General features: G+C 38.5%; 1 protein-coding gene across 11 annotated transcripts in view; it reads left to right on the top strand.

Moving 5' to 3' along the window:
• SOX6 (SRY-box transcription factor 6) overlaps positions 1 to 21,691 on the top strand; it is a 383,784-nt gene that overhangs the window by 67,552 nt on the left and 294,541 nt on the right. The window lies entirely within an intron of this gene.

Raw genomic sequence — 21,691 nt, forward strand, 5'->3', positions numbered from 1 at the left:
ATATTCCATGAAATGGGTAGGCTTCTTGACAGCACTTTAATTAATAATAAAAATATAAATAATGTGAAAAACTTCATTTTTACTTTAGTAGTTTAAGTTCACGCACAGTGATGATGAACTAATATTAGGGGTATCTAAGTTAACAAGGCATTTGACAAAATCAATTTGAACTAAGTGGGGACAGCTTGCTGTTCTTAATATGTGTGGTGGATTCGGTACTCTGCATCATAAAATATTCAAAGACTACACTTAATTGTGTAAATACCATATTATCTTTATGGGCTTATTAGAGATTACAGTATAATCTTGGCTCTGAAAGTTAGTCTGAAGGATGCTCCCTGCAGGAGCCAAGAAGCCCCAGGGAGTAATTAATCCAATTCCCCAGAGCTAAAACAAAGCAGTTTTTTTTTTTTTTTTAAAGTTTCACCTCTCCTGCCTTCCCTGATGAAATAGTTCACAAAATCTAAGACTTGATTCAAAGTTCTTATTTTTGTATTAAAGTAAAAGCGTGATCTAGAAAAGGAGATGACTTCTGTCTGGAAATTGGCAGGAATTAAGGTTTGACTGAAACACATGGTCCTGCCGAAAGACCTGAAGTACTGTAGGGCACCAGAAGGAAAATGGATGCCTAGCTCGTAAACTGGCCGTGGCTTTGGAATTCTTACTGCTTCACTATCTATTTTCCCTGAAATGTTTCAGTATTCAATACTTCTCTGTTTGAGAACTGCCTGGTCTCAAACAGAAGTGGGAGGGCACTTCACTGTGAGGGTGACAGGGCACTGGAACGCGTTGCCTGGAGAGGCTGTGGAGTTTTCTTCTGTGAAGATACTCAAAACCCATCTGGATGCCATCCTGCACAATGTGCTTTAGGTGATTCTGCTCGGCAGGGGGGTTGGACTAGATGATCTTCAGAGGTCCCTTCCAAACTTGGCCGTTCTGTGATTCTGTGGTCAGTGACTAAACCCATCATTTATTTCCCCAGTAGCACTGAACTACAGCTAGATTTGCTGAAGTGATCAGAGTAAAGTGCAGGAATTTGGAGCCTAAATGCTTAGCATTATGAAAGTGAAGTAAAAATTTCATTCCCCCAAAAAATCATTGCTAACCGTCTAAAACTTGAGAGGCGTTCCTACAGCAGGCACAAGGGATTGGAGATGTGCTTAAGTTGGAGTGTGTGGTAGCACTCCTTGCTCCTATTTCAGCAAAATAATTTTATGAACATTGTGTCAGGCTCGTGATTAGCCAATCCATCGGTGGAAAGCTGGCAGCCCTTTACATTTCAGGGACAAAGAAAAATTCCAGAATGTACCTGGTGTATTAAACAATTCTGTGAAGTTCATTGAACTCGCTTTTATTTCTCCTGTATTTCAGAGATGATATTTAGAATTGAGCATGCTATCTTAACAGAACATGCACTATTGATTTATTTAAAGATATAATATTTTCTGTCTTCTTTTTATGTCTTTGGGGGCTGTTTGTACTATTGGCGTTTTATTTCATTGTTCCATTTTTACCAAGTGATTACAGTTTGTGTAAAATCCAGCAGCAAAAATAAAAAGCTGAAATTATTCTTTCTAAAATGCAATGTTCCGTATTTGTCAACACTAGGTTTCATGTTGCTCTGCTGCTTCTTAACCCAGTATTTTTAAAGCATGGTTAGAAAGTCTTAATTTTATGGAACATTTCCTTCTCCAAATCATGATGCAGATTTTAATATAAATTTTGGAAAAGCCATTTCCCCTACAACTGTGTTGAACTCCCCCCACACCCCATATCCGCTAAAGAACAGTTATACATGAGAGCTCGTTTATCCTATATTGCTTTGGCAAGTTTTTATTGCTGTGAGGTTATTGGCCTTCTTTCAGTGCTTATATATTAAGGTAACATCCCACCCAAGCAAGTAGTCCTTAAACTTCCTTGCTAATTTCATTAAAGCCCGATAGTATATCCATATGTGTAAGAAGTATGAGCAGGCTAGAAGGGAATCTTTTGCCCAGGGGTTTCTTTGCTAAGAATGGAACCATATTCACTTGTCTCTGAAATACTAGGTATCAGTTGCTGCCCGCTCCAGGATTCATCAGATCCAGTATGGGAACCTAGTTTGTTCTTCAAACTCCAGGTTGTGAAATATGATCAAGGAATGAACAAACTGCGTATCACAGAATCATCTAGGTTGGAAGAGACCTCCAAGATCATCTAGTCCAACCTCTGACCTAACACTACCCCGTCCTCCACTAAACCATATCCCTAAGCTCTACATCTAAACGTCTGTTGAAGACCTCCAGGGATGGTGACTCCACCACTTCCCTGGGCAGCCCATCCCAATGCCTAACCACCCTTTCAGTAAAGAAGTTCTTCCTAAGATCCAACCTAAACCTCCCCCAGTGCAACTTTAGCCCATTCCCCCTCATCTTGTCACCAGGCATGTGGGAGAACAGACCAACCCCCACCTCGCTACAGCCTCCTTTAAGGGACATGCAGAGAGCGATAAGGTCGCCCCTGAGCCGCCTCAGCTCCCTCAGCCGCTCCCCGTAAGCCTTGTTCTCCAGACCCTTCACCAGCTTTGTTGTCCTTCTCTGGACTCGCTCGAGCACCTCGATGTCCTTCTTGTAGCGAGGGGCCCAAAACTGGATGCAGTACTCGAGGTGCGGCCTCACCAGAGCCGAGTACAGGGGGACAATCACTTCCCTAGCCCTGCTGGCCATGCTGTTTCTGATACAAGCCAGGATGCTGTTGGCTTTCTTGGCCACCTGAGCACACTGCTGGCTCATATTCAGCCGACTGTCAACCAATACTCCAAGGTCCTTCTGACCCTTCATAGCCCCAGCCCTAGAGAATCATATCTGTGACGAGACTATTACTACCACATCTGTCTATAACTTCTCTGTGATTTCTTTACTTGCTTATTCATCTCTTGTTTGTAAAGATGTTTTTTTATGGACTTGAGTGTAACTTCTAAAGAACAACAAGGGGAACACCACAATGTTCATTCTGTTACCCTTTTGCTGTATTTGTCAAAACAGCTGCAAGACCTGAGTAATCTTACTCCAGATTTCTAGAGTTGTATGTTAGGTAACATATACATCCTTTTCATAGGCCAATTTACTGGAATAATTATTGAAACAAAATATAATGATAATTTATTATTTTCCATTCTTTTTTTTTCTTCACCGAATGTATACATTCTGATTAGCACAGGTTCCGTTATAGATTTGTTTCTGACTGCGGTGTTCAGCAGTATTTTTTTTTAAGGCTCCGTAGATTCTTGTAGGTTATGCCAGGAACATAGCAGCCTCTTTTTTTCCTCTTTCCCATTTCCCCTTTTCCCTTTCCCTCTCCGGGAACCTGTTTCTGGGTGTCAGTGAACTCCTTCATTCCTCCAAAACAGCCTTCCCCTTCAGATAGCTGTTTTTTATGGTTTTTGCCTCACCCACCCACCTGCCATTAACTATTTGGTTGCCACTCAAATACTTCATCATCGAGATTCAACCCTCATTGTCCTGTGGCCATTGTTGCTTAGCAGAACACCCATGCTTGCTTCCTACACAAACACACACAAATAAATTAATAACTGAGTGGAACTCCTCCTCCTCTATGCTCCAGAAGGAGCTGCTCCAAAAAGAAGCCATTTATAGTATCAATAAGCTGCTTCTCCGAACCATGTACAGATGTGTTATTCAACCAGTTAATATTGGGGTAGTTAAAATCACCCATTATTATTTTTCTGGCAGATTTTGCCACTTCATTAATATCTTTCAACATACTGAGTTGCTTGGCTGTTCCTTCTTTTACATGGCTTATATCATATCATGCCATCACAGCATATTCTGTAGTTTCGAGTTAATTGCCCAATTAACAGTGGTATTCATGAAGTGCTAGGAAAATTCCACAACTAATGATTTGGACAATTTCAAAATAGGTTGGTATTTCATAGTTTAAAATGTCAAACATGCCAATAGCTGCAAGCATAAGACCGTGCAGGCTTAGAACCCAATAGCTTAAAAATTCTGTATTGCAAAAATCATAATCCAGCCCTCAGAAATGAGTTTCCCAGCCCCCAGTGTTTCCATGCAGGGAAGTTCCGTGCTACCCTAATTTCTCCTCAGGCTGGTGAGGTGGGAGCAGGAAGCAGGGCCTCCTTAGCTTCTCAGTATTTTGTGGAGATGGGGAATAAAAACCTTCTGGCAGCAGTAAATGCACCCTCACCCCAGCCTGGCCACAGAGGATGTGCGTGGTAGCACTGGGAACGTTGCTGTAGCAGTGGAATATCCTGTATGTGCTTATAGGAATCAGGAAACCGGGGATGTGTGCGGCTGGAAGGTTGCAAGATTTGCTAGAGGACTTTGTACTTTTCTTTCCTATTGCCTGGATTAGGTAGGGATATTAACAATACGTAGTTAGCTTTGATGGGCCATTGTTCCCAGATGCAACTGAGAGTTGCCAATAGACTCTCTAGGCAGTGATCTGATTTTTGTTTTGTCTCACCAGCTGCCATGCAGAGATGCCAGGGGATACACTGCCTACCCTTTTTGCCATTTCCCTGCACCTTCTATGCCATTTTGGAGTTGTAGGACTGAGGTGATGCTATGTACTTAATTCTACAGAATCTGGCAATGGGTTGGGGTTGTAAAGCCATTTCACTGTTGTTATCGAAGAAAGAAGCTATGCCTTTTTAGCCTTGACATACAGAGTCAGAAGCTTGGGTACAGTGAGGTAGTCCACCTCCTAAAAGCTAAAGGATCACAGAGTCAAGGTTTATTTCTACCATTTACATTGTTAGAACGTTTGACTTTCACTGCTTATCCAGTCCCTTGGAACGGTATTGGTGATCTAATGCAAACTTCTTAGAGATATATGTGTATGTGATTAAGGTCCTAATCCAGCAAGGTGCTTTAAGCATTTTGAGGTACTTCACTGCAACTGGCAGGACTTTGCAGGAGTTTAAAATCCTGTGAATACTGAGATCTGTGCTGGAATGGTACTGATTTTATAAATATGGCTGCTGGTAGGTCTATTTTTAATTAAATTACTGAAATATAATTTTGTTTAGATCTCCCTTTTAGTCCTTCTTGGGGATATGGTAGATTCTTTAAGAACATTATAATTTACATTTTATAACAAAAATATAGTGAATTATCTCTTCATGACATCTCAGCAAACTATCATTAACATTTTTCATCAGTATTCTGTTTAGAGTTTTCTAAACTGAACAGTGTAGAGGTAACAGCTCATTTTAAGATGCTATTACAGTTCTTTCACATCTTTATAGTACTGTAGTAAAGCTGAATTTACTAGCTACCTTGAAAGCGGAGTAAGGCAGCATTAGAATCTACATTAAAGTGATTCAGTACTCTTTAGAGAAAAGCCTTCTTAACTTGAGATCAGATACAGTATGTATTTTGGGGGCAGCTTTATAAGGATTGCCGATAAACTTGAACACTACCAACAACAGCTGCTATTTGAAATACTGCTCTGTCCAGCCCATTGAAATTTAAGGGAATTTGCTTTGCTTTGTAAGCACATGTGATCGACATTAGCATTCAGGGGAGCTGCACCTGCAAACGGAAGGGAGGCTATATCCTAGAGACTAATTTTATGGCTAGAATTAGTAAAGATGGGAGGGATCAACTTGCATGCACTTGTTTCTCCTTGGGAGTAAGTGCAAATCTTCAGTCTACTTAGGTGAGTACCATGATCTGATATATTTTTCCTAAATGTTCTTCACCGTGGCTGTTCAGATACTTTTAAGCTTGAGCGCATGGAGAGGATATTTTTTCATAAACATTCAGGAATTAAAAAATGTGTGTTCAAATAAGTTGACCTCCAGTAGGTCTAGTGGTTACTGCTCTCGGCTTTGGTATGGTTCTGAGCAGCTCACTTCATCTTGGTTTCCTTTCTTAATCTTTGACTAACTATTTTACATTTTTAAACTATGCTCTTACGGAAGGCAAAGTCTGGTGCCCAGAAGAGGGATTAGTGGGAGCCTCCAGGAATGGCTGTAATACTGATTCCAATAATTACGGTTCTTATTGCACTTATAAACACAGTATTAGTAGTAATAACGACTACTTGCAGCGCAGTTTAGTAAGTGCAGTTTGAAACTATTGAGATTCTAAACCCATTGAGACTCTAAACCCATTAACAGCCACTAGAATGTGTCTTGCTGCTTGTAAAGGGTCCAGGATTCTGCATGTTCTAATTTATACAAAAGTTTTGCTTATTTGTTATCTTTTTACCTTTGTTCATAATTTTGCATTAAAAACTAGTTAGGTTATGTCTGTGTAAGATTTGTTCCGATACTTGGCCGGCCGTAGAACAATAGAGCATTTACTGTTCATGAAAGAAATGCCTTCAGTACTTTGAATGCAGCAGCTTAATGTTGTTTCTCTTAAAATATGATAGCTTATTGAAAATATTTTTCCAGATCAAATACACAGTTAATTAAATTATAGCCTTAATAAAACTTGAGAATATAACCAATAAATACAGATATCAAATAGAAAAAAATATTAAAAAGAAGATTAAGCTGTCTTTTTCAAATGGCAATCTCTGATTCTATTAACATTTTTTTTTTTTTTACATGAAAATAAGATCCTTCTATTATTAAGTGGTTGCACAAATTCTATAAACTGAGGAAGAGCAGTAATGTAGGAAGTGACTGAGCATTCATTGGTAACTGAATAGCAATGTTACCGTTAGTGACCGTAGTGGCGATTGCTGTATTGCAATCTGAACAGAATGGAAGAGGTTTTTTTCTTTTTATTTTTTCATTTTAAAAAAAAAAGTTAACTTTAAATATCAATAAGCCCAAATTAGAATGGTGACCTAACAGTTATAGCTAGAATAATTTAAGATGTAGATCTGGAAATAGTTCTGCATTTTATCCAGTTGCAAAGTAAACAAACAAAAAAGAGGGAAACAGTATTTACAATAAATATGTTAAACTTTGTCTTAATTATTTAAATGTGCGTTGTTGAAAGTGGCCCAGAATGCTCAAGCATTATGGGAATTGGTATCTAACCATGAGGGTAGGAGTTCCCAGGTAATAAGTTATGGCCACAGGTATCCCACTCCCCACTCTCACCCCCAACAATGAATGTGAAAAGTCATTGAAATATGTCATAAATATGTAATTCTCTTCAGCGAAATTCTAAGCAATGTTATTAAGACGAGCAGTTATAGCCTTTAGCTCTTTGACTCGGCTAAATACATTTTCAGTCTAAATTTACCTGCTCGTTCCTCTCCCAGATTTGACCAGCCTCAAGATGTCTTTGATAGTGCTGCAAGTCTGTTTGCACAACCCCATTCTAAGCCTAATTGTCAATGCCAAAAGAAGGCTTGAATTCTGCTGTCCTAAACTGTTCTTTGTGAAAAGCTAGGACTGCAAAGATAGGATTACAGTTTTTAGTATTACTATTTCTGTGAGTGAAGTGGGAAAATAAGCTGATACTAGGGAAGGCAGCATTTTTATTTTTAAGAAAATGTTTCTCACCAGACCCATCCTGTGGAATAGCCCCTTATGCAGCGCTTATGGCCAGCACATCGAAAACAACAGTTCTAAATCCAGGGGAAAAAAAATCCCCCAAAGGATGATTCCTAATTGCAGCTATCCACAGGGCACTCTGTGTTTTACTGACACATTTCTAGCAAACCTAAGAGTCTGCAAACTTTAAAGACAAAAGGTGATTCCAGAGGCATCCTGTTCCTGGTTAAAGGTTCTGCTATATCACTGCTAGGACAAAAAAGTAGAGTGCCTCTCCACCAGCTGCAGAGAAAGAAGGTGATTTGAATGTTAATGAAGGATAGAAGTTTCATAGTAACAGAAAAACAGAGGCTCTATAGATAAGAAAATATTTTCCCAGGATGTCTCAGTCTGCAGTTGTTGTAACCAGAGGAAGTAATATTACTAAGGAAGTATTTAAATGTCTTTAACAGATATTAGATGATGAAGTGGAGTAGTCATTATATTCCTATCCAACCTCCAATGCATGAGAGGTCTATTGAAATACAATCTTTTGAGAATATCCACTTAGTCCTGTTTCTAGACTCCCAGATTAGTTTGGGCATCCTGTTAATCTACAGAGCTCCAAACACAAAAGGTTTCTCAGAGAATTGAAAAAAAAAAAAAAAAGTTGTTTAATGCAGCAATAGAGATCTTAAGGCTCATTGTCTTCGTAAATTTAAATGCCACCCCTCTAGCCATCCTGGTCTGGAATACTTCCTGGATTCAACAGCATTTAACTCTTCTGATATTTCCACCTTAGTTTTCTGAGCATCTTTTGGACCTGGCAGTGCCCTTGAGAGTGGTTCATAGGTTTTGATGTGAACACGAGAATTCCTTTTTACTCCTGCTTACTCTTTAGGTCTACTTATTCCTTGCTATGTTTCATGAGCCCCCTATTTCTAAATATCCGATCCACTGGTAGTCCTGCAAACATAAACTGGCACTTAGGGCCTTCCTTGCAGTTCCTGTTAAGAAAAAATGTCAAAAACATCAGTGTCTTTTAGAGACAACTTACTTAAATTCTAATGTATTTGAATGTCTGGTTATTATTAAGAGCACTGTTACTCTCTGTTGTGGGGAGTTTTTTTTTTTTTTTTAAATTATTATTTTTGTTTTCCTTGTTTGTTTTTGAGCAAATGAACAGAAAAGTAGTGATGCGTTCTCAATAGTACCACTGAATTGCTCAAATCCTGAGACCTGCAGTTGGGACCTGAGCCTGTAAAGGTACATTTGTCATTCTGATGAATGACTTTTCCTGCCCATAAAACAGGGGAAGTAATCCATCCTCATTCTGCTCAGTTCTCTCTAAGCAGAGACGTATTTGGTTGCCAAACTCTCCTTCCCATTCTTCAACTAATCCCAGGAAAAAATGGAAATATGTTGGAAAGCCTGTGACACATGGTGGATGACTAGTTCTCTGCTCCCAGAACTCTCATCTGTAGTGCTTGACAACTTTATGATTTTTCTTGCTCCTGTTTAGTATCTTGATGGAATTGCTGTGGGATCCACTGAGATTAAATTTCTGCCATACACAGGAGGTGTGTGGCTTTCTGGAATGGTAACACCTACTTCTGCCGCTCTGAATACTCAGTAGAGAGCAGAATGAAGATTGGCTGGCTTAAGCCAAAACATGCAACAAGGGATTTTCCTCCAGAACGTCTTTTGTTCTTGGTTGAATAGATGTAGAATTTACCTGCTAGATTTTGGTTAAGTATCAAATAATCAATTTCCAAGACAAAAGAGACATCTAGATGTGAGTGTCACTTCAAAATGTTGACTTTGGAAGGATAATAGAACAATAAGTTAAAATGATTCTCTTTTCACCTCGAAATCTGACTTATATATATATATATATATATATATATATAATCTCATCTGTGTGAGATGATGGACCATACAAAACACTAATGTAAGAATCCATCAGCTTACCGAACTTTGTTAGCTTTCTTTGGGTGCCTGCTGTGGCCATCATCACTGTGATATCCAAATGCCTTGCTTTTTTTGTAGCAGTAGTTTGAAATGCTAAGTTTGATACCCTTAAAAACAAAACAAAACAAAAAAAACTTACGGTTCTCTAGAAACGTGTATATACAGTTTTGGGAATCCTTATTTTGAGTCCTATTTTGACTCTGGTCAAAGATAATATCATGACAGTTAAGGCTAAACTGGTCAAAACTTGAATTTTGAGTGTCAAAACCCCTTTGCAACAGTCACAGGCTGAAGACTGTTAAATGATGATGTTCTAGAAACCCAGAAAAACTGATGTGCATCCATTGGGTCCCTGATAAAAGAGAATCATTCAGAACAATAACTTACTGCCAAGGGAACAGTAGGGTTAAAAAAAAAAAAAAACCAACTAAATATATATAGATATTATAAGCTAGTTGCTTTTATTTTTTATTTTTATTTTTTAACAGGATACATTTGTATCAGAATAATAATATTCAACAACCAGGGCGAATTAGCCACTGCTGTGTGTGGTTCCAGTATTACAAGTGCAGTAGAATTAATTTAATTCTACTAGTCTAAACTTAGCTCTACTACCTCTAAACTATATGCAAGTGTCTTTTGTGAAGTCACCTTTTGTGTTAATTCATTTCAGAAAATTGACAAAAATGTTGGCTTTGTCATGGGATAGGATATGCAGATGCTCCTTATTTTTCCTCTGTTTTTACACTTTCATGGGGAGATGCCTAAGGTTAATTCAAGATGGTTATAGGAGCTAAGTGAGAAAATCTCCTGCACGATGAGCTTTGGAAGCTGAGACATGTTGTACTGGTTCTTATCTTTAAATATAATGCAGTCTGTTGTCATGTGCTAGTGATGTCAAATATCATCTGAGCATTCTTTGGGCTATCTGTCTCCACGTGCTACTGGCACATGTACATATTTCTGTCCATTTTTTAGCAGTACGTATTGGGCTTATTCCTGTGTTAGCATTCCTTCCATCAATCCTGAATGCAAGCCAGCTCTACCAGCAGGAGAATTTTATATCTGTTTCATATGTTAGTATGATGACTTAAAAGGCCACTCCTTAATTCCTTCCAGCTAAGGTTTCTTCATTTATTGTATACTACAGTGCAAAGGTTTCTTCTTCTGAGGCAATTGATTTCAAACTGTTTTACCTCTTTGATTTCTTCTGTCAAGCAGTATGGGACACACAAAAGCCAGGGAGCCAGGATGTTCTTTGGTATAACCATTAGCAGTGCTTCTGTACAATTACTGTGCTAGGAGGAGAGAAAAAAAAAAAGAGTATTAATTCTCAGTGCTTGTTTTCTTACAATAGCAGATATGTGTGTAAATCAGATATGGACTATAAATCAGAGTTATTTTCATTAATTCTGTAGTTAAGCTTTTGTTCATTATTTACATTTTGGAAAGATCTAATTCTGGAGAACAGCTGAGTGGGAGGATCCTTCTCTGTAGTCAGCTCTGACTGATAGCTTTGGAGCAGTCTCCCCTTCTGTCTGTGAAAATATATCATTCTGTAGTATATGGGATTTGCTGGACATGCTCTTCTCAGAGAAATAGACAAGTTAGCAACATTTTCCATTGGCAAATCTCCAGGGCAAAATGTTTGTTATAGCTCTTGTATATCTTTATGCTTTATCTGCATGCTTTAATTTTTGTCTCGTAGTAACATAAGAGTTTTAACCTGCTACAGGGTAGAAGTAGTTGCAGAGTTCAAAGTGGTCTCCGTTTTTGGCTGCAGAAGTATATTATTCCAGAACACTTCTAAAGCATCTGAAGACTTGAGAACTGCAGTATCAATTTCAAAATACCAGTTTCACTGTGCATATCTAGGGAATGCTTCAGATACCTGCTGCAGGCGACTTGACAATAGACCCTCCCAGGATTCTTCATGACCAGGAGTTTCTGCAAGAAATCTCAGCAGATTTCTGTTGGAGTTTTGCTTTAGGTTTGGCAAAACTTTGCAGGCAGAGCAGACAGAATTGTAGCTATAATACATTTGCTTATAGTATGCTAGTTTAGTTGAAAATTTGCAATCAATTCAATATAAATCCTACTGAAAGTTTATAGCAACTATTCTTATACGTATCCAGGCCACTATTTAAGACATGAATGAGAATTCTCATTCACAGATGCAATTAAAAGTTTTCTTTAGGATCTTTAAAAATACATTACAAGATTTCTGTTGAAAATAGGACAAACAAACCTTTTCTAGCTGCCTGATTAAAAGTTGAATCAGATAACTTCTTTTTGCGTATTTTTTTTTTTTTTCTGAAGCCTAATGCGCTAGTGAAGATCAGATCACTCTTTAGAAATCTATTTGTGCAATAATTCCATTTCCTTCTCTTTTAACTGTTGTGAACACAGTCAATATGAGAATGGAGTAGAGGGGTGGAGCTGGTTTGCCCTGTGAACAAATAGCTGAATCCAGGAAATGTTGTCTTTAGTGGTAATCTTACGGGATGGGAACAAATGTGTTCTGGAGGATAGTAAAGGTAGGGAAACATAATGCTTCATTTTTAAACTCATAATGAGAAGTAGAAAAATTACCTTTTCACTAGCTTGTTCCTTTGAACTCTGAGCTGGCTGCCAAGTTGCCACTTGTTTGTGGCTTGCTCGTACAGCCTATGGGATATTAGTTCCTGAAGATTTCATGTACGACTCTGTACTACGACATCGAAGCACTAGGTTTCTGTCAGTGGAGTACGTTAAATTCATATGACAGAGACGCACAAAAAATACATGGAGACACTAAAATGGAAAATGAAATTTGTTGCGTGTAGAGAATTTTCCTCTAATTAAGGACATCAGATATGTGTCTGGTATACTATATCAAATAGTCCTCTCTGAGGCCTACTGTAAGATGTTTTTTCTGCTGAATATCAAATGTAAAAAAACAAACCCTGCCTTGTGACATTACTGTGGACTTGCCATTGACTTGCATTTATTGACTCAAGCCAAACAATTTTATTTGATTCTAAGCTTAATTTTTTGCTTCTTAAAGAAAAAAAAAAACAAACAAACAAACAAAAAAAACACACACCTTTTTATCAGAGGTACTTCCAGCATATCATGAAGAAAAATTGTTTCAGTCCATATATGTCTTCCAGTTTGTGCTGCAGTCTACTGAGGTTCTAGAGCAGGAGTGTGTTCAAAACAATATGTAACTGTTCCAGACTGAAATAGAAGAGAAGAAATGTCACAGCTTTTTGCAAGCTAAATGTAAAATGTTGAAATACCTTCATTATTTCCTTCTTAAAATCTTAGTTGCAAGTGAAGTTTACTACATTTTAATAGTTCTATGCTTTTACACAACTGCAGTCTGCTACAGTACAAAGCCAAAGCACAGTTAATAAAATGAGCAGTGTCTTCTGAAGGAAGACCAGAGAGCCTAGCAGACAGCGCTAAAAGGCATAGGTAGAGTTGGTTAGCAAATACAAAGAACCCAGTCTAAGAATTGTCACACTTCATATGCCATAAATAGTTAAAATAATGATAAAAAAAATGCTTTCAAATATATTGCCCAGAGTAATTGTCTGTTAAAAGTTTACAGTCATCTAGAAAATAGAACAAGAAGAATCAGAAGATGGTTATATGGACACACAGAATCACAGAATCATCTAGGTTGGAAGAGACCTCCAAGATCATCTAGTCCAACCTCTGACCTAACACTACCCCGTCCTCCACTAAACCATATCCCTAAGCTCTACATCAAAACGTCTTTTAAAGACCTCCAGGGATGGTGACTCAACCACTTCCCTGGGCAGCCCATCCCAATGCCTAACCACCCTTTCAGTAAAGAAGTTCTTCCTAATATCCAACCTAAACCTCCCCTGGTGCAACTTTAGCCCATTCCCCCTCGCCCTGTCACCAGGCATGTGGGAGAACAGACCAACCCCCACCTCGCTACAGCCTCCTTCCAGGTACCTGTAGAGTGCAATAAGGTCGCCCCTGAGCCTCCTCTTCTCCAGGCTGAACAACCCCAGCTCCCTCAGCTGCTCCTCGTAAGCCTTGTTCTCCAGACCCTTCACCAGCTTCATAGCCCTTCTCTGGACTCGCTCGAGCACCTCCATGTCCTTCTTGTAGTGAGGGGTCCAAAACTGAACACAGCACTCGAGGTGCAGCCTCACCAGAGCCGAGTGCGGGGGGACAATCACTTCCCTAGCCCTACTGGCCACGCTGTTTCTTATGCAAGCCAGGATGCTGCTGGCCTTCTTGGCCACCTGAGCACACTGCTGGCTCATATTCAGCCGGCTGTCAACCAATACTCCCAGGTCCTTCTCTGCCAGGCAGCTTTCTAACCACTCCTCTCCCAGCCCGTAGCTCTGTTTGGGGTTGTTGTGCCCCAGGTGCAGGACCCGGCACTTGGCCTTGTTGAACTTCATACCGTTGGCCTCGGCCCATCGGTCCAGACTCTCCAGATCCTCCTGCAGGGCCTTCCTACCCTCGAGCAGATCGACACACACACACCTAACTTGGTGTCGTCTGCAAACTTGCTGAGGGTGCACTCAATGCCCTCATCCAGATCATTGATAAAGATACTAAAGAGAACTGGCCCCATACTGAACCCTGGGGGACTCCACCAGTGACCGGCCTCCAACTGGATGTAACTCCATCCACCACGACTCTTTGGGCCCGGCCATCCAGCCAGTTTCTGACCTAACGAAGCGTACACCAGTCCAAGCCAAGAGCAGCCAGTTTCTGGAGGAGAATGCTGTGGGAAACATTGTCAAAAGCCTTACTGAAGTCAAGGTAGACCACGTCCACAGCCTTTCCCTCATCCACCCATTGTGTCACTTTGTCATAGAAGGAGATCAGGTTAATCAAGCAGGACCTGCCTTTCATAACCCCATGCTGACTGGGCCTGATCGCCTGCTTGCTCTGCAAGTGCCGTGTGATGACACTCGAGATTATCTGCTCCATGAGCTTCCCTAGCACTGTAGTCAAACTAATAGGCCTGTAGTTTCCCGGGTCTACCCTTTGGCCCTTCTTGTAGATGGGCGTCACATTTGCCAGCCGCCAGTCAACTGGGACCTCCCCCAATAGCCAGGACTGCTGATAAATGATGGAAAGCAGCTTGGCCAGCTCTTCTGCCAGTTCTCTCAGTACCCTCAGGTGGATCCCATCCAGCCCCATCAACATGCGTACATCCAAGTGTTGTAGCGGGTCGCCAACCATTTCCTCGTGGATTGTGAGGGCCACATTCTGCTCCCCATCCCTTCCATCAGCTCAGGGTACTGGGTAAAGACACAAGACAGGCCTAACCCTAAATGATATATTCAGACCAACCTGTAATTAATCAGATGATCCTTGTGGTCCTAAATGAATACATACTATTTCAGAACTTCGGTCTGCATTGAGTAATCAGGAATTAGTGGTCTTGATGTTTTAAGGTGACATGCGTATCAGTCCAACTGAAGTTTGAGAATTAACTTATGCTAGAGTGCTATAGTGAATGAGTAAAAAGTCAAAGTATTCAAACCATGTGTTCTGCTGTAGGGTTCTAAATTACGTGTGTCAACAGAATTACAATGCCTTGTTTAGAAATGATGAGCCTATGCAGATGATCTGAGGTTAATATCTATAATTTGCCACTTGGAAACCTTTTGGTTCTTGTATAGTTTTCCTAGATTATTTTGCATAGACCTATGACATTTTGAAATCACAACATAAATTGAAAGGATACAGCCAGAACAAGGAAACTGATCCTTACCTAAATTCTAGAAATAGGAACCAAATGCTTTAAAAGTAACCAGCCATCTCAGGTGAGTCTGCAAGAGTTGCTTTGTGCAACCGCTCTGTGCAGTAGATTGTGAAAGCTGACAGAAGTGACACGAGCATAAGGTTAGCTAAGTAGCTCCAGTTTCAGCATCCTTGCATGAAGTGTAGTACATCTCTGTGAATGGTCTGATTTCCTTTTGCCCTGCAAAGTCATAAAGCCCGACTTGGCTTTCTGACACTGGCTGAACTACGTGGATTAGGTATAGCTGATCTTAAAAGAGAAAAATTGGACAGTTGGCAAGTCTGGCGGATATTTTGACGTGTTTTTGGAGCTGATAAGAATCACCATAAATTTAAACGTTACCTTGCCTTGCATGGAAACCAGACTTAACAAATGGCTTTGAATTTTTCATGAATGACTGAGTGCCCTGTTTTACTATTAAGACCAAGGATTTTGGGCGGGGGAGTTGGAGAGGAACAGGGATACAAAGGATTCTATCAGGCTACTGATGGAGTGTCATATAATTTTACTAGTTACATAACTGCTTTTAACTACTAAACTCTCTCTGATTAAAATAACAATCGAGCTTGTAATTTTTCTGAACAGCTGCTGCTACAGGGGGTCATTACCTTGGAGAGCTTTGAAATAATCGTACTCCTAATACATGAGTTATGTAGCCTCATGTTTTACAGCAATGCACAAAGTTTAAAGTCTATAGTAGAATGTTATTTGAAAGCTGTCAAACCATGTTAAAAAAGACTGCATCGTCAAAGGCCCTTGTGGCCAGGATTCAACATGTAGCCTTGTCTTACTCATTATAAAATGCATGTTTATAAAGTTCCACAGAGCATCCAATTCCCAATTCACTTATATCAGCAAGACTTAACTTGCTCATTAATCTAAATTCTTTTGCAACTTTAATCTACATGTTTAATTAATCATAAAATGAGGCGGTAAGTAATTTCAGCAATGTGTGGCTTGTTATCAGATGCATTTAATCACTCTTCTGTGAGCTCATTTGGAAACACCTGAAGATGTCGAGAGCAGTTTGAATAAGCATAAATTATTCTTTGTCAGTGTACTTCACTCAACTAATAAGACATTAATTTAAAAGGCACTGTTCGTCATTTTTAGATCTTCACCAATATTTTTAGCTTAGCAGTATAAATCTAATTGTACATACTGTACGATTCCCAACATAGTGCCCAACATTGAAAAGGGTAAGAGTTTTATTGAATTCATTTTTCTTATTTACATGTAATTATATCATGTAATCGTAATTTTAATGAGGATTAACCATAGTTATCAAATCTGTTAACTATTCAAATGTTTTTGGAATAAGCTGCTAATTACTTGAAATGCTAAAGAATATTAGATGATACAAAGAGTTATAGATTTTTTTTTTAAAGATAATTCTTGTCATTTTTGGAACACTTGTCACATACTAACTTGCAATAGATACGCCTGGGTACCTCAAACGTTGGTAGGATTAGCTTTTGAAAATACAGAAACAAAGACTACAGCATTCCCAGGTACCTTATATGAATAGCTATTCTGTGCTTTCAGATACTTGCACAGGATTATATTGAACGGAAAATATTATTCCCATTTTTCCTAGTCACTTAACTATTATGTAGTCAGTGATGGTATTCCTAAAAAAAAAAAAAAAAGAGACATGACCTCAGAGCATATAATTCAAAGGAGATGAGTAAGTCATATATCTCTTCATGTCAAGAAAACGGGAATAAAAATCACATCTTATTGGAAGTCATCACCTGTGTCTTTATGGTGCGAGAGCGGATGACATTCTGTAAGAATAATTATTTCACTGTAAACAAACTTATTTGCTTGCCATGGAGCATCTCAGTTAATCTTGCTTTTGAACACTGGGCCACATTTTCCGATTGTCTGGTATGTTCTAGTGTGGATCATAACAGGAAAGGGGAGGATATACCATTTTGCCATGAAATACAAATCACTTCCCCACATTTTCTCTACTGTGTTTCATGTCTGTGAATGAGCTCTTGTTTTCTCTGACAGTGCAGTGCTCTAATAAGAATAATATTGCTGAAAGTGCCCTGCCTCTGCTACCATGTTAAAGTTGCCGCACCATTTAAACTATAGCAATAAATTGTGGCAGTTGATCCTTTTTCCCTGCTGTCTATGTGTTCCTTTCTACCACAATTTAGTTTTTATTTTTATTTGGCTCCCTATTGCAGATGGAAGCGATTGTTTGTTTCTGAAGTGCTGAGGGTTTGAGAACAGTAAACCTTTTGCAGCATCATATAGTACCTATCACCAGGCTGGACAGTTTAACAACATTTTATGAAACCACAAAAAGACTATGTACAGCTTACGTTTAGGGTCTGACTAAAACGCATACAAACGAGGAAATATGAGCTGCTTCTAGGCCTTCCTCCATGTAAACGTTTATTCTGACTTATTTACTCTGTAGGCTGTAACGAATCCTTCACATGTGTTATTTGGCCTATTTTTCCCTGCAAAATGTCTTTTGAAACATCTGTGGTCAAGTTTCAAGATTTAATATAAAAATCTTCAGTTCAGTAGGCTACAAAGTGACCAGTCTGACTTTTCTGTATTTGCTTCTAGTTTAGAGTGTTGTGAGTGCTCATCATTAAATACTTTGGTGTGCACAGATGAAGGATTTTGAGGTCTTTCAGCCTGTTGCCGTGTCCATAGTTTGAGACGTTGGTATCTGTTCTCAAGTGGTTCATTTTTTTAGTGGATACTGCGAGATAATAACGTCATTTTTTCTTTCTTTGTTTCTATATCCAGAAAACCAAAGCTAAAATGTACAGGTGTTCTAAGATTTTCTAGATCAAAATGCATCATTCAATTCTGTATTGTTTATGGATAACTAACATACTACTTGTGATAACTCTCAGCAAAAATACTTGTACTTCATTAGGCAGTAGGTGAATTTGTGAAGTTTTTGCGTTAATCACATTGGCCTTTGAAGGGAACATTCTAATCACTTGTTTATATAGAAATTGCAGGTAGTTCATGCTAAATACATCCAATTTGCATAATATATTTTGGCCTTTTCTAATCGTTTGGATGTATCTGTTATCTGCTTCAAGCCAAAAATATTTATTGACTTCATGGATTCATCTGGAATGTTTTAAGTGGGGATTGTTCAGAAAGATAAAACTTCTACATTTGCAAAGCCCATTCATTTAGTACAGCCTGAACCATGAGTACTGCTATAAAGCTAAACTTCTAGAGATTGTGAGACACAAAGAATTCCCTAGAATAGCGTGCTTATATTACAGCACCTGATTTATTGTACTCAAACTGGTGCAAGTATTCTAAAACAGAGAATAAATTTCTGTTCTTCGTTTTGCTCTATACAGCAAAAGATAAAATTGCTCAGTCCTTGTTCATTCTTTTCATTTTGCCTCGTAGTACAAATTCAAGGAGCTAAGTGGAGGAGGAATTGTGCCTAAAATAAAAATATTAGGAAAAAAAAAAAGGGGGGGGGCAAAGTTTTTCCCCTAAAGCGAGAAATAATCAAAAGATGCTGTAGACATGAGCTAGATCCCACTGAGTGGTATGGTACTAGATCACATCTGCAATGGAAAAGACATTGAGAAGATCATAATGCCTTGAAAAACAATTATATTTACTAGCTGAAAACTTTCTTATAAGGGAGGAAAAACTAACAATTTTATATATGTACTTTTTTTTCTGATAAAACACTACTGTGAAATGTTTCATTTTGAAAATGTTCAGCTGGAGTGAACTACTAATCTATTATTCCCAGAAACATACTTGAGGTTTTCAGCTACCTTTGAATGATGAAGCCTCATCATTGTTAGAAAGCAGAGGATCTGACTGCCAAGCATGACTTCCAGTTTTGAAGCGAAACTGAAAAAGGTAAATCCCTTAGCTGAGGGATATGAACACCACAGATTCTTGCTCATTCAGTGTATTTAACAGACTATTTTCCCCAAATGTGAATCTGACTTTTTTTTTTTTGCTTTTGTCAAAATAGCTGTATTCATTAGAATGAATGGAATCTTTCTGTTTCTAAAGAAAGTGTCCCAAACTGTGCTTTACTTTTGTTCTTTGTGGGATACGAGACCTCTGCCTGTTATATGAAAAATGGATCTTGTGTTAAGTTTACTGTTCTGTGCGCTGATGAGATTTTAATGCTCACAACTGGTCACTTGGAGCAAAATGCAAGTCAGTAAAAAGGACATATCACCAATGTTGTATTTAGTGTGCATGTGTCCATACACTCACAATTTTTTAACATGCCTGTGTTGCAAAGGGTCCACGTGAATGGGTAATGATGTAAGGTATGAGGAGAATTGTGAATGACTTGACCATTGTTAATGGCCAATGGGTGTTCTTTCTGACATAAAATTAGCTCAGTGTGAGAGATTTCCATGGTGCTTTTTGGATCACAAAATACAGCTTGTGAGCATTACATTCTGCAGGATGTCCCAAGGTGAGAGGGGAAATGCAGCTGAGCATCAAAGGAAATTAATAACTTCCTGAAAATTCCTAGATATTAAATGGGAAAATTCTTAGTACTAGCAAACCAGGCTTTCTTACATTTGGGTGATACTCAAAAATGAAAGATATATTGTATTTTTGTTATCTTTAGATGTGTAAAAGAATCTCCAGAGACATCTACTTAATACTCTGAGAATTTGGAAACAGGCAATGTCTTCCTAACGAGCATGTGACAGGCCACAAGTTTCCATCACAAGCTGTTCATGATGAAAGAGATCACTGATAATAGTAAGATTTTAAAATACTAGCTATTTACCCTTGAGGACATACCGTTCACCAGCATTGTAGCCAATTTGCAAAGATGTAAATCTGTCAAGTCTAGGAGAATACCTCATTGAATTTTGGACCAACGTTTTCCAGTGGGTAGTGCAGTGCAGTATGATAAAATTGACCTACATGCTCCCCCATAAATAAAATATTGACAAGACCCTTGCTTTGGCAGGGTGTCCTGATTCACAGTCAGGCTACTATTTTGTAGAAACTTGACATATGTAAAATCTTCTGTCGTTCACCTAAACAGACCACACCATATGTGCAAAGTACATTTTGTTCCTACATGAATTAACAAATGATTAATAGAAATCTATGTGTTAGACATAATTCAGAAACTCAGTTTTGTAACGATACTAAACATTTTAAAAAATGTTTTGGGAAACCAGACTCTTCTCTAACGGAAATGAAATCTTTGTAGTTCAGAATCTAGTTTTCTGCTTAAAACTTGGTTTGACAGACTTTTCAACAAACCCAGGGTAGAATACATTTGAAAGGCTCTCAAGCAGAAAGTGGATGGTATTCTAGAGATTTATAAGGTGCCTGCTGAGCAGTTGGTCCCTAATACTTCATATTAGTGATTTAACTGCTTATTAAAAGCAGCTGTTAATTATTTTATTATGCTAAAGTTACTTATTAACAAACTATTAATATTCAATATGAGCTATCAAATACAAGGCAGTCTTTGGGAGATCTGACATATTGGCAGGTGTATGTGGTGTTTATAGTTTTTCCCCATGACTTGCAGAGCACTGTGGTGGAACCTCAGTGCAGGAAGGAATTTGCTAATCAAGGACAGGTCAACGCGTACTCTTGAGGTATCTCACAAACTGTATGTTCTTCACCAGTTGCCTGAATGCCTTGTTATTTATTCTACTAGTAGAAAATGAATGCAAAATGGTGATCTTTGGTTTACTAGAGAGCTGTGTTTTGGTGATGTTCTTACTGCTTTGGGAACTGCTACTTACCATTGCATTCTGTTAATGAAGTAGCCACAAGGATGCAGGATTTCTTTAACTGGGTGGTCTATGTTAAAATTGTCTTTCCATCTACATGGCATCAAAATGGCACTGTGTAGCAGATAATGGCACATATCGTCCTTAAAATAATCTTTACTCTTAATTAACCAGATCTTTCTTTTTGGCTTTTAGTCCTTTATGTTGAATAGTTTTGAGGTAACTGAGAACTTGTTTTCTATGATACAGATTTTTTTTGATTGTGCATTAATGAAAAGTGTCAAATGATAATGTGACTTATTTGAAATTCCATTCTGAGTCATACCATGTCTTTTGTATCATCTTGGCTTTGTAAGTAGGAGAGCCTGCTTGGTATGAATTTTTCCATGGGGAAAAATCCTGACTAAAAAGGCTGAGAGCAGTTGATAGAATGGCTTGTGTATTCAATTATATATGGCTAAAAGAAAACAAAATCTGATTAAAAATAAGGTTGTGAAGGTTCCTTGATGCTTCAGTTATTCAAAGAAACATAAAAACAGTGGAGGTGAAAGAATACTGACTGGAGAATTTGTGGGAGGAGCTCTGTTTTACAGAGTAAGATTAAAGCCCAACAATAATTCCTGGATCTAAAATTATTAGGTATTATATTTTATTTCAAAATTATACCATTAAGTGAGCATCTGATGTAAAGCAGAAACTAAATACTGTGCAAAATAATAAAGACTG

Source organism: Oxyura jamaicensis, chromosome 5 (assembly GCF_011077185.1).
Source record: "Oxyura jamaicensis isolate SHBP4307 breed ruddy duck chromosome 5, BPBGC_Ojam_1.0, whole genome shotgun sequence".
NCBI lineage: Eukaryota > Metazoa > Chordata > Aves > Anseriformes > Anatidae > Oxyura > Oxyura jamaicensis.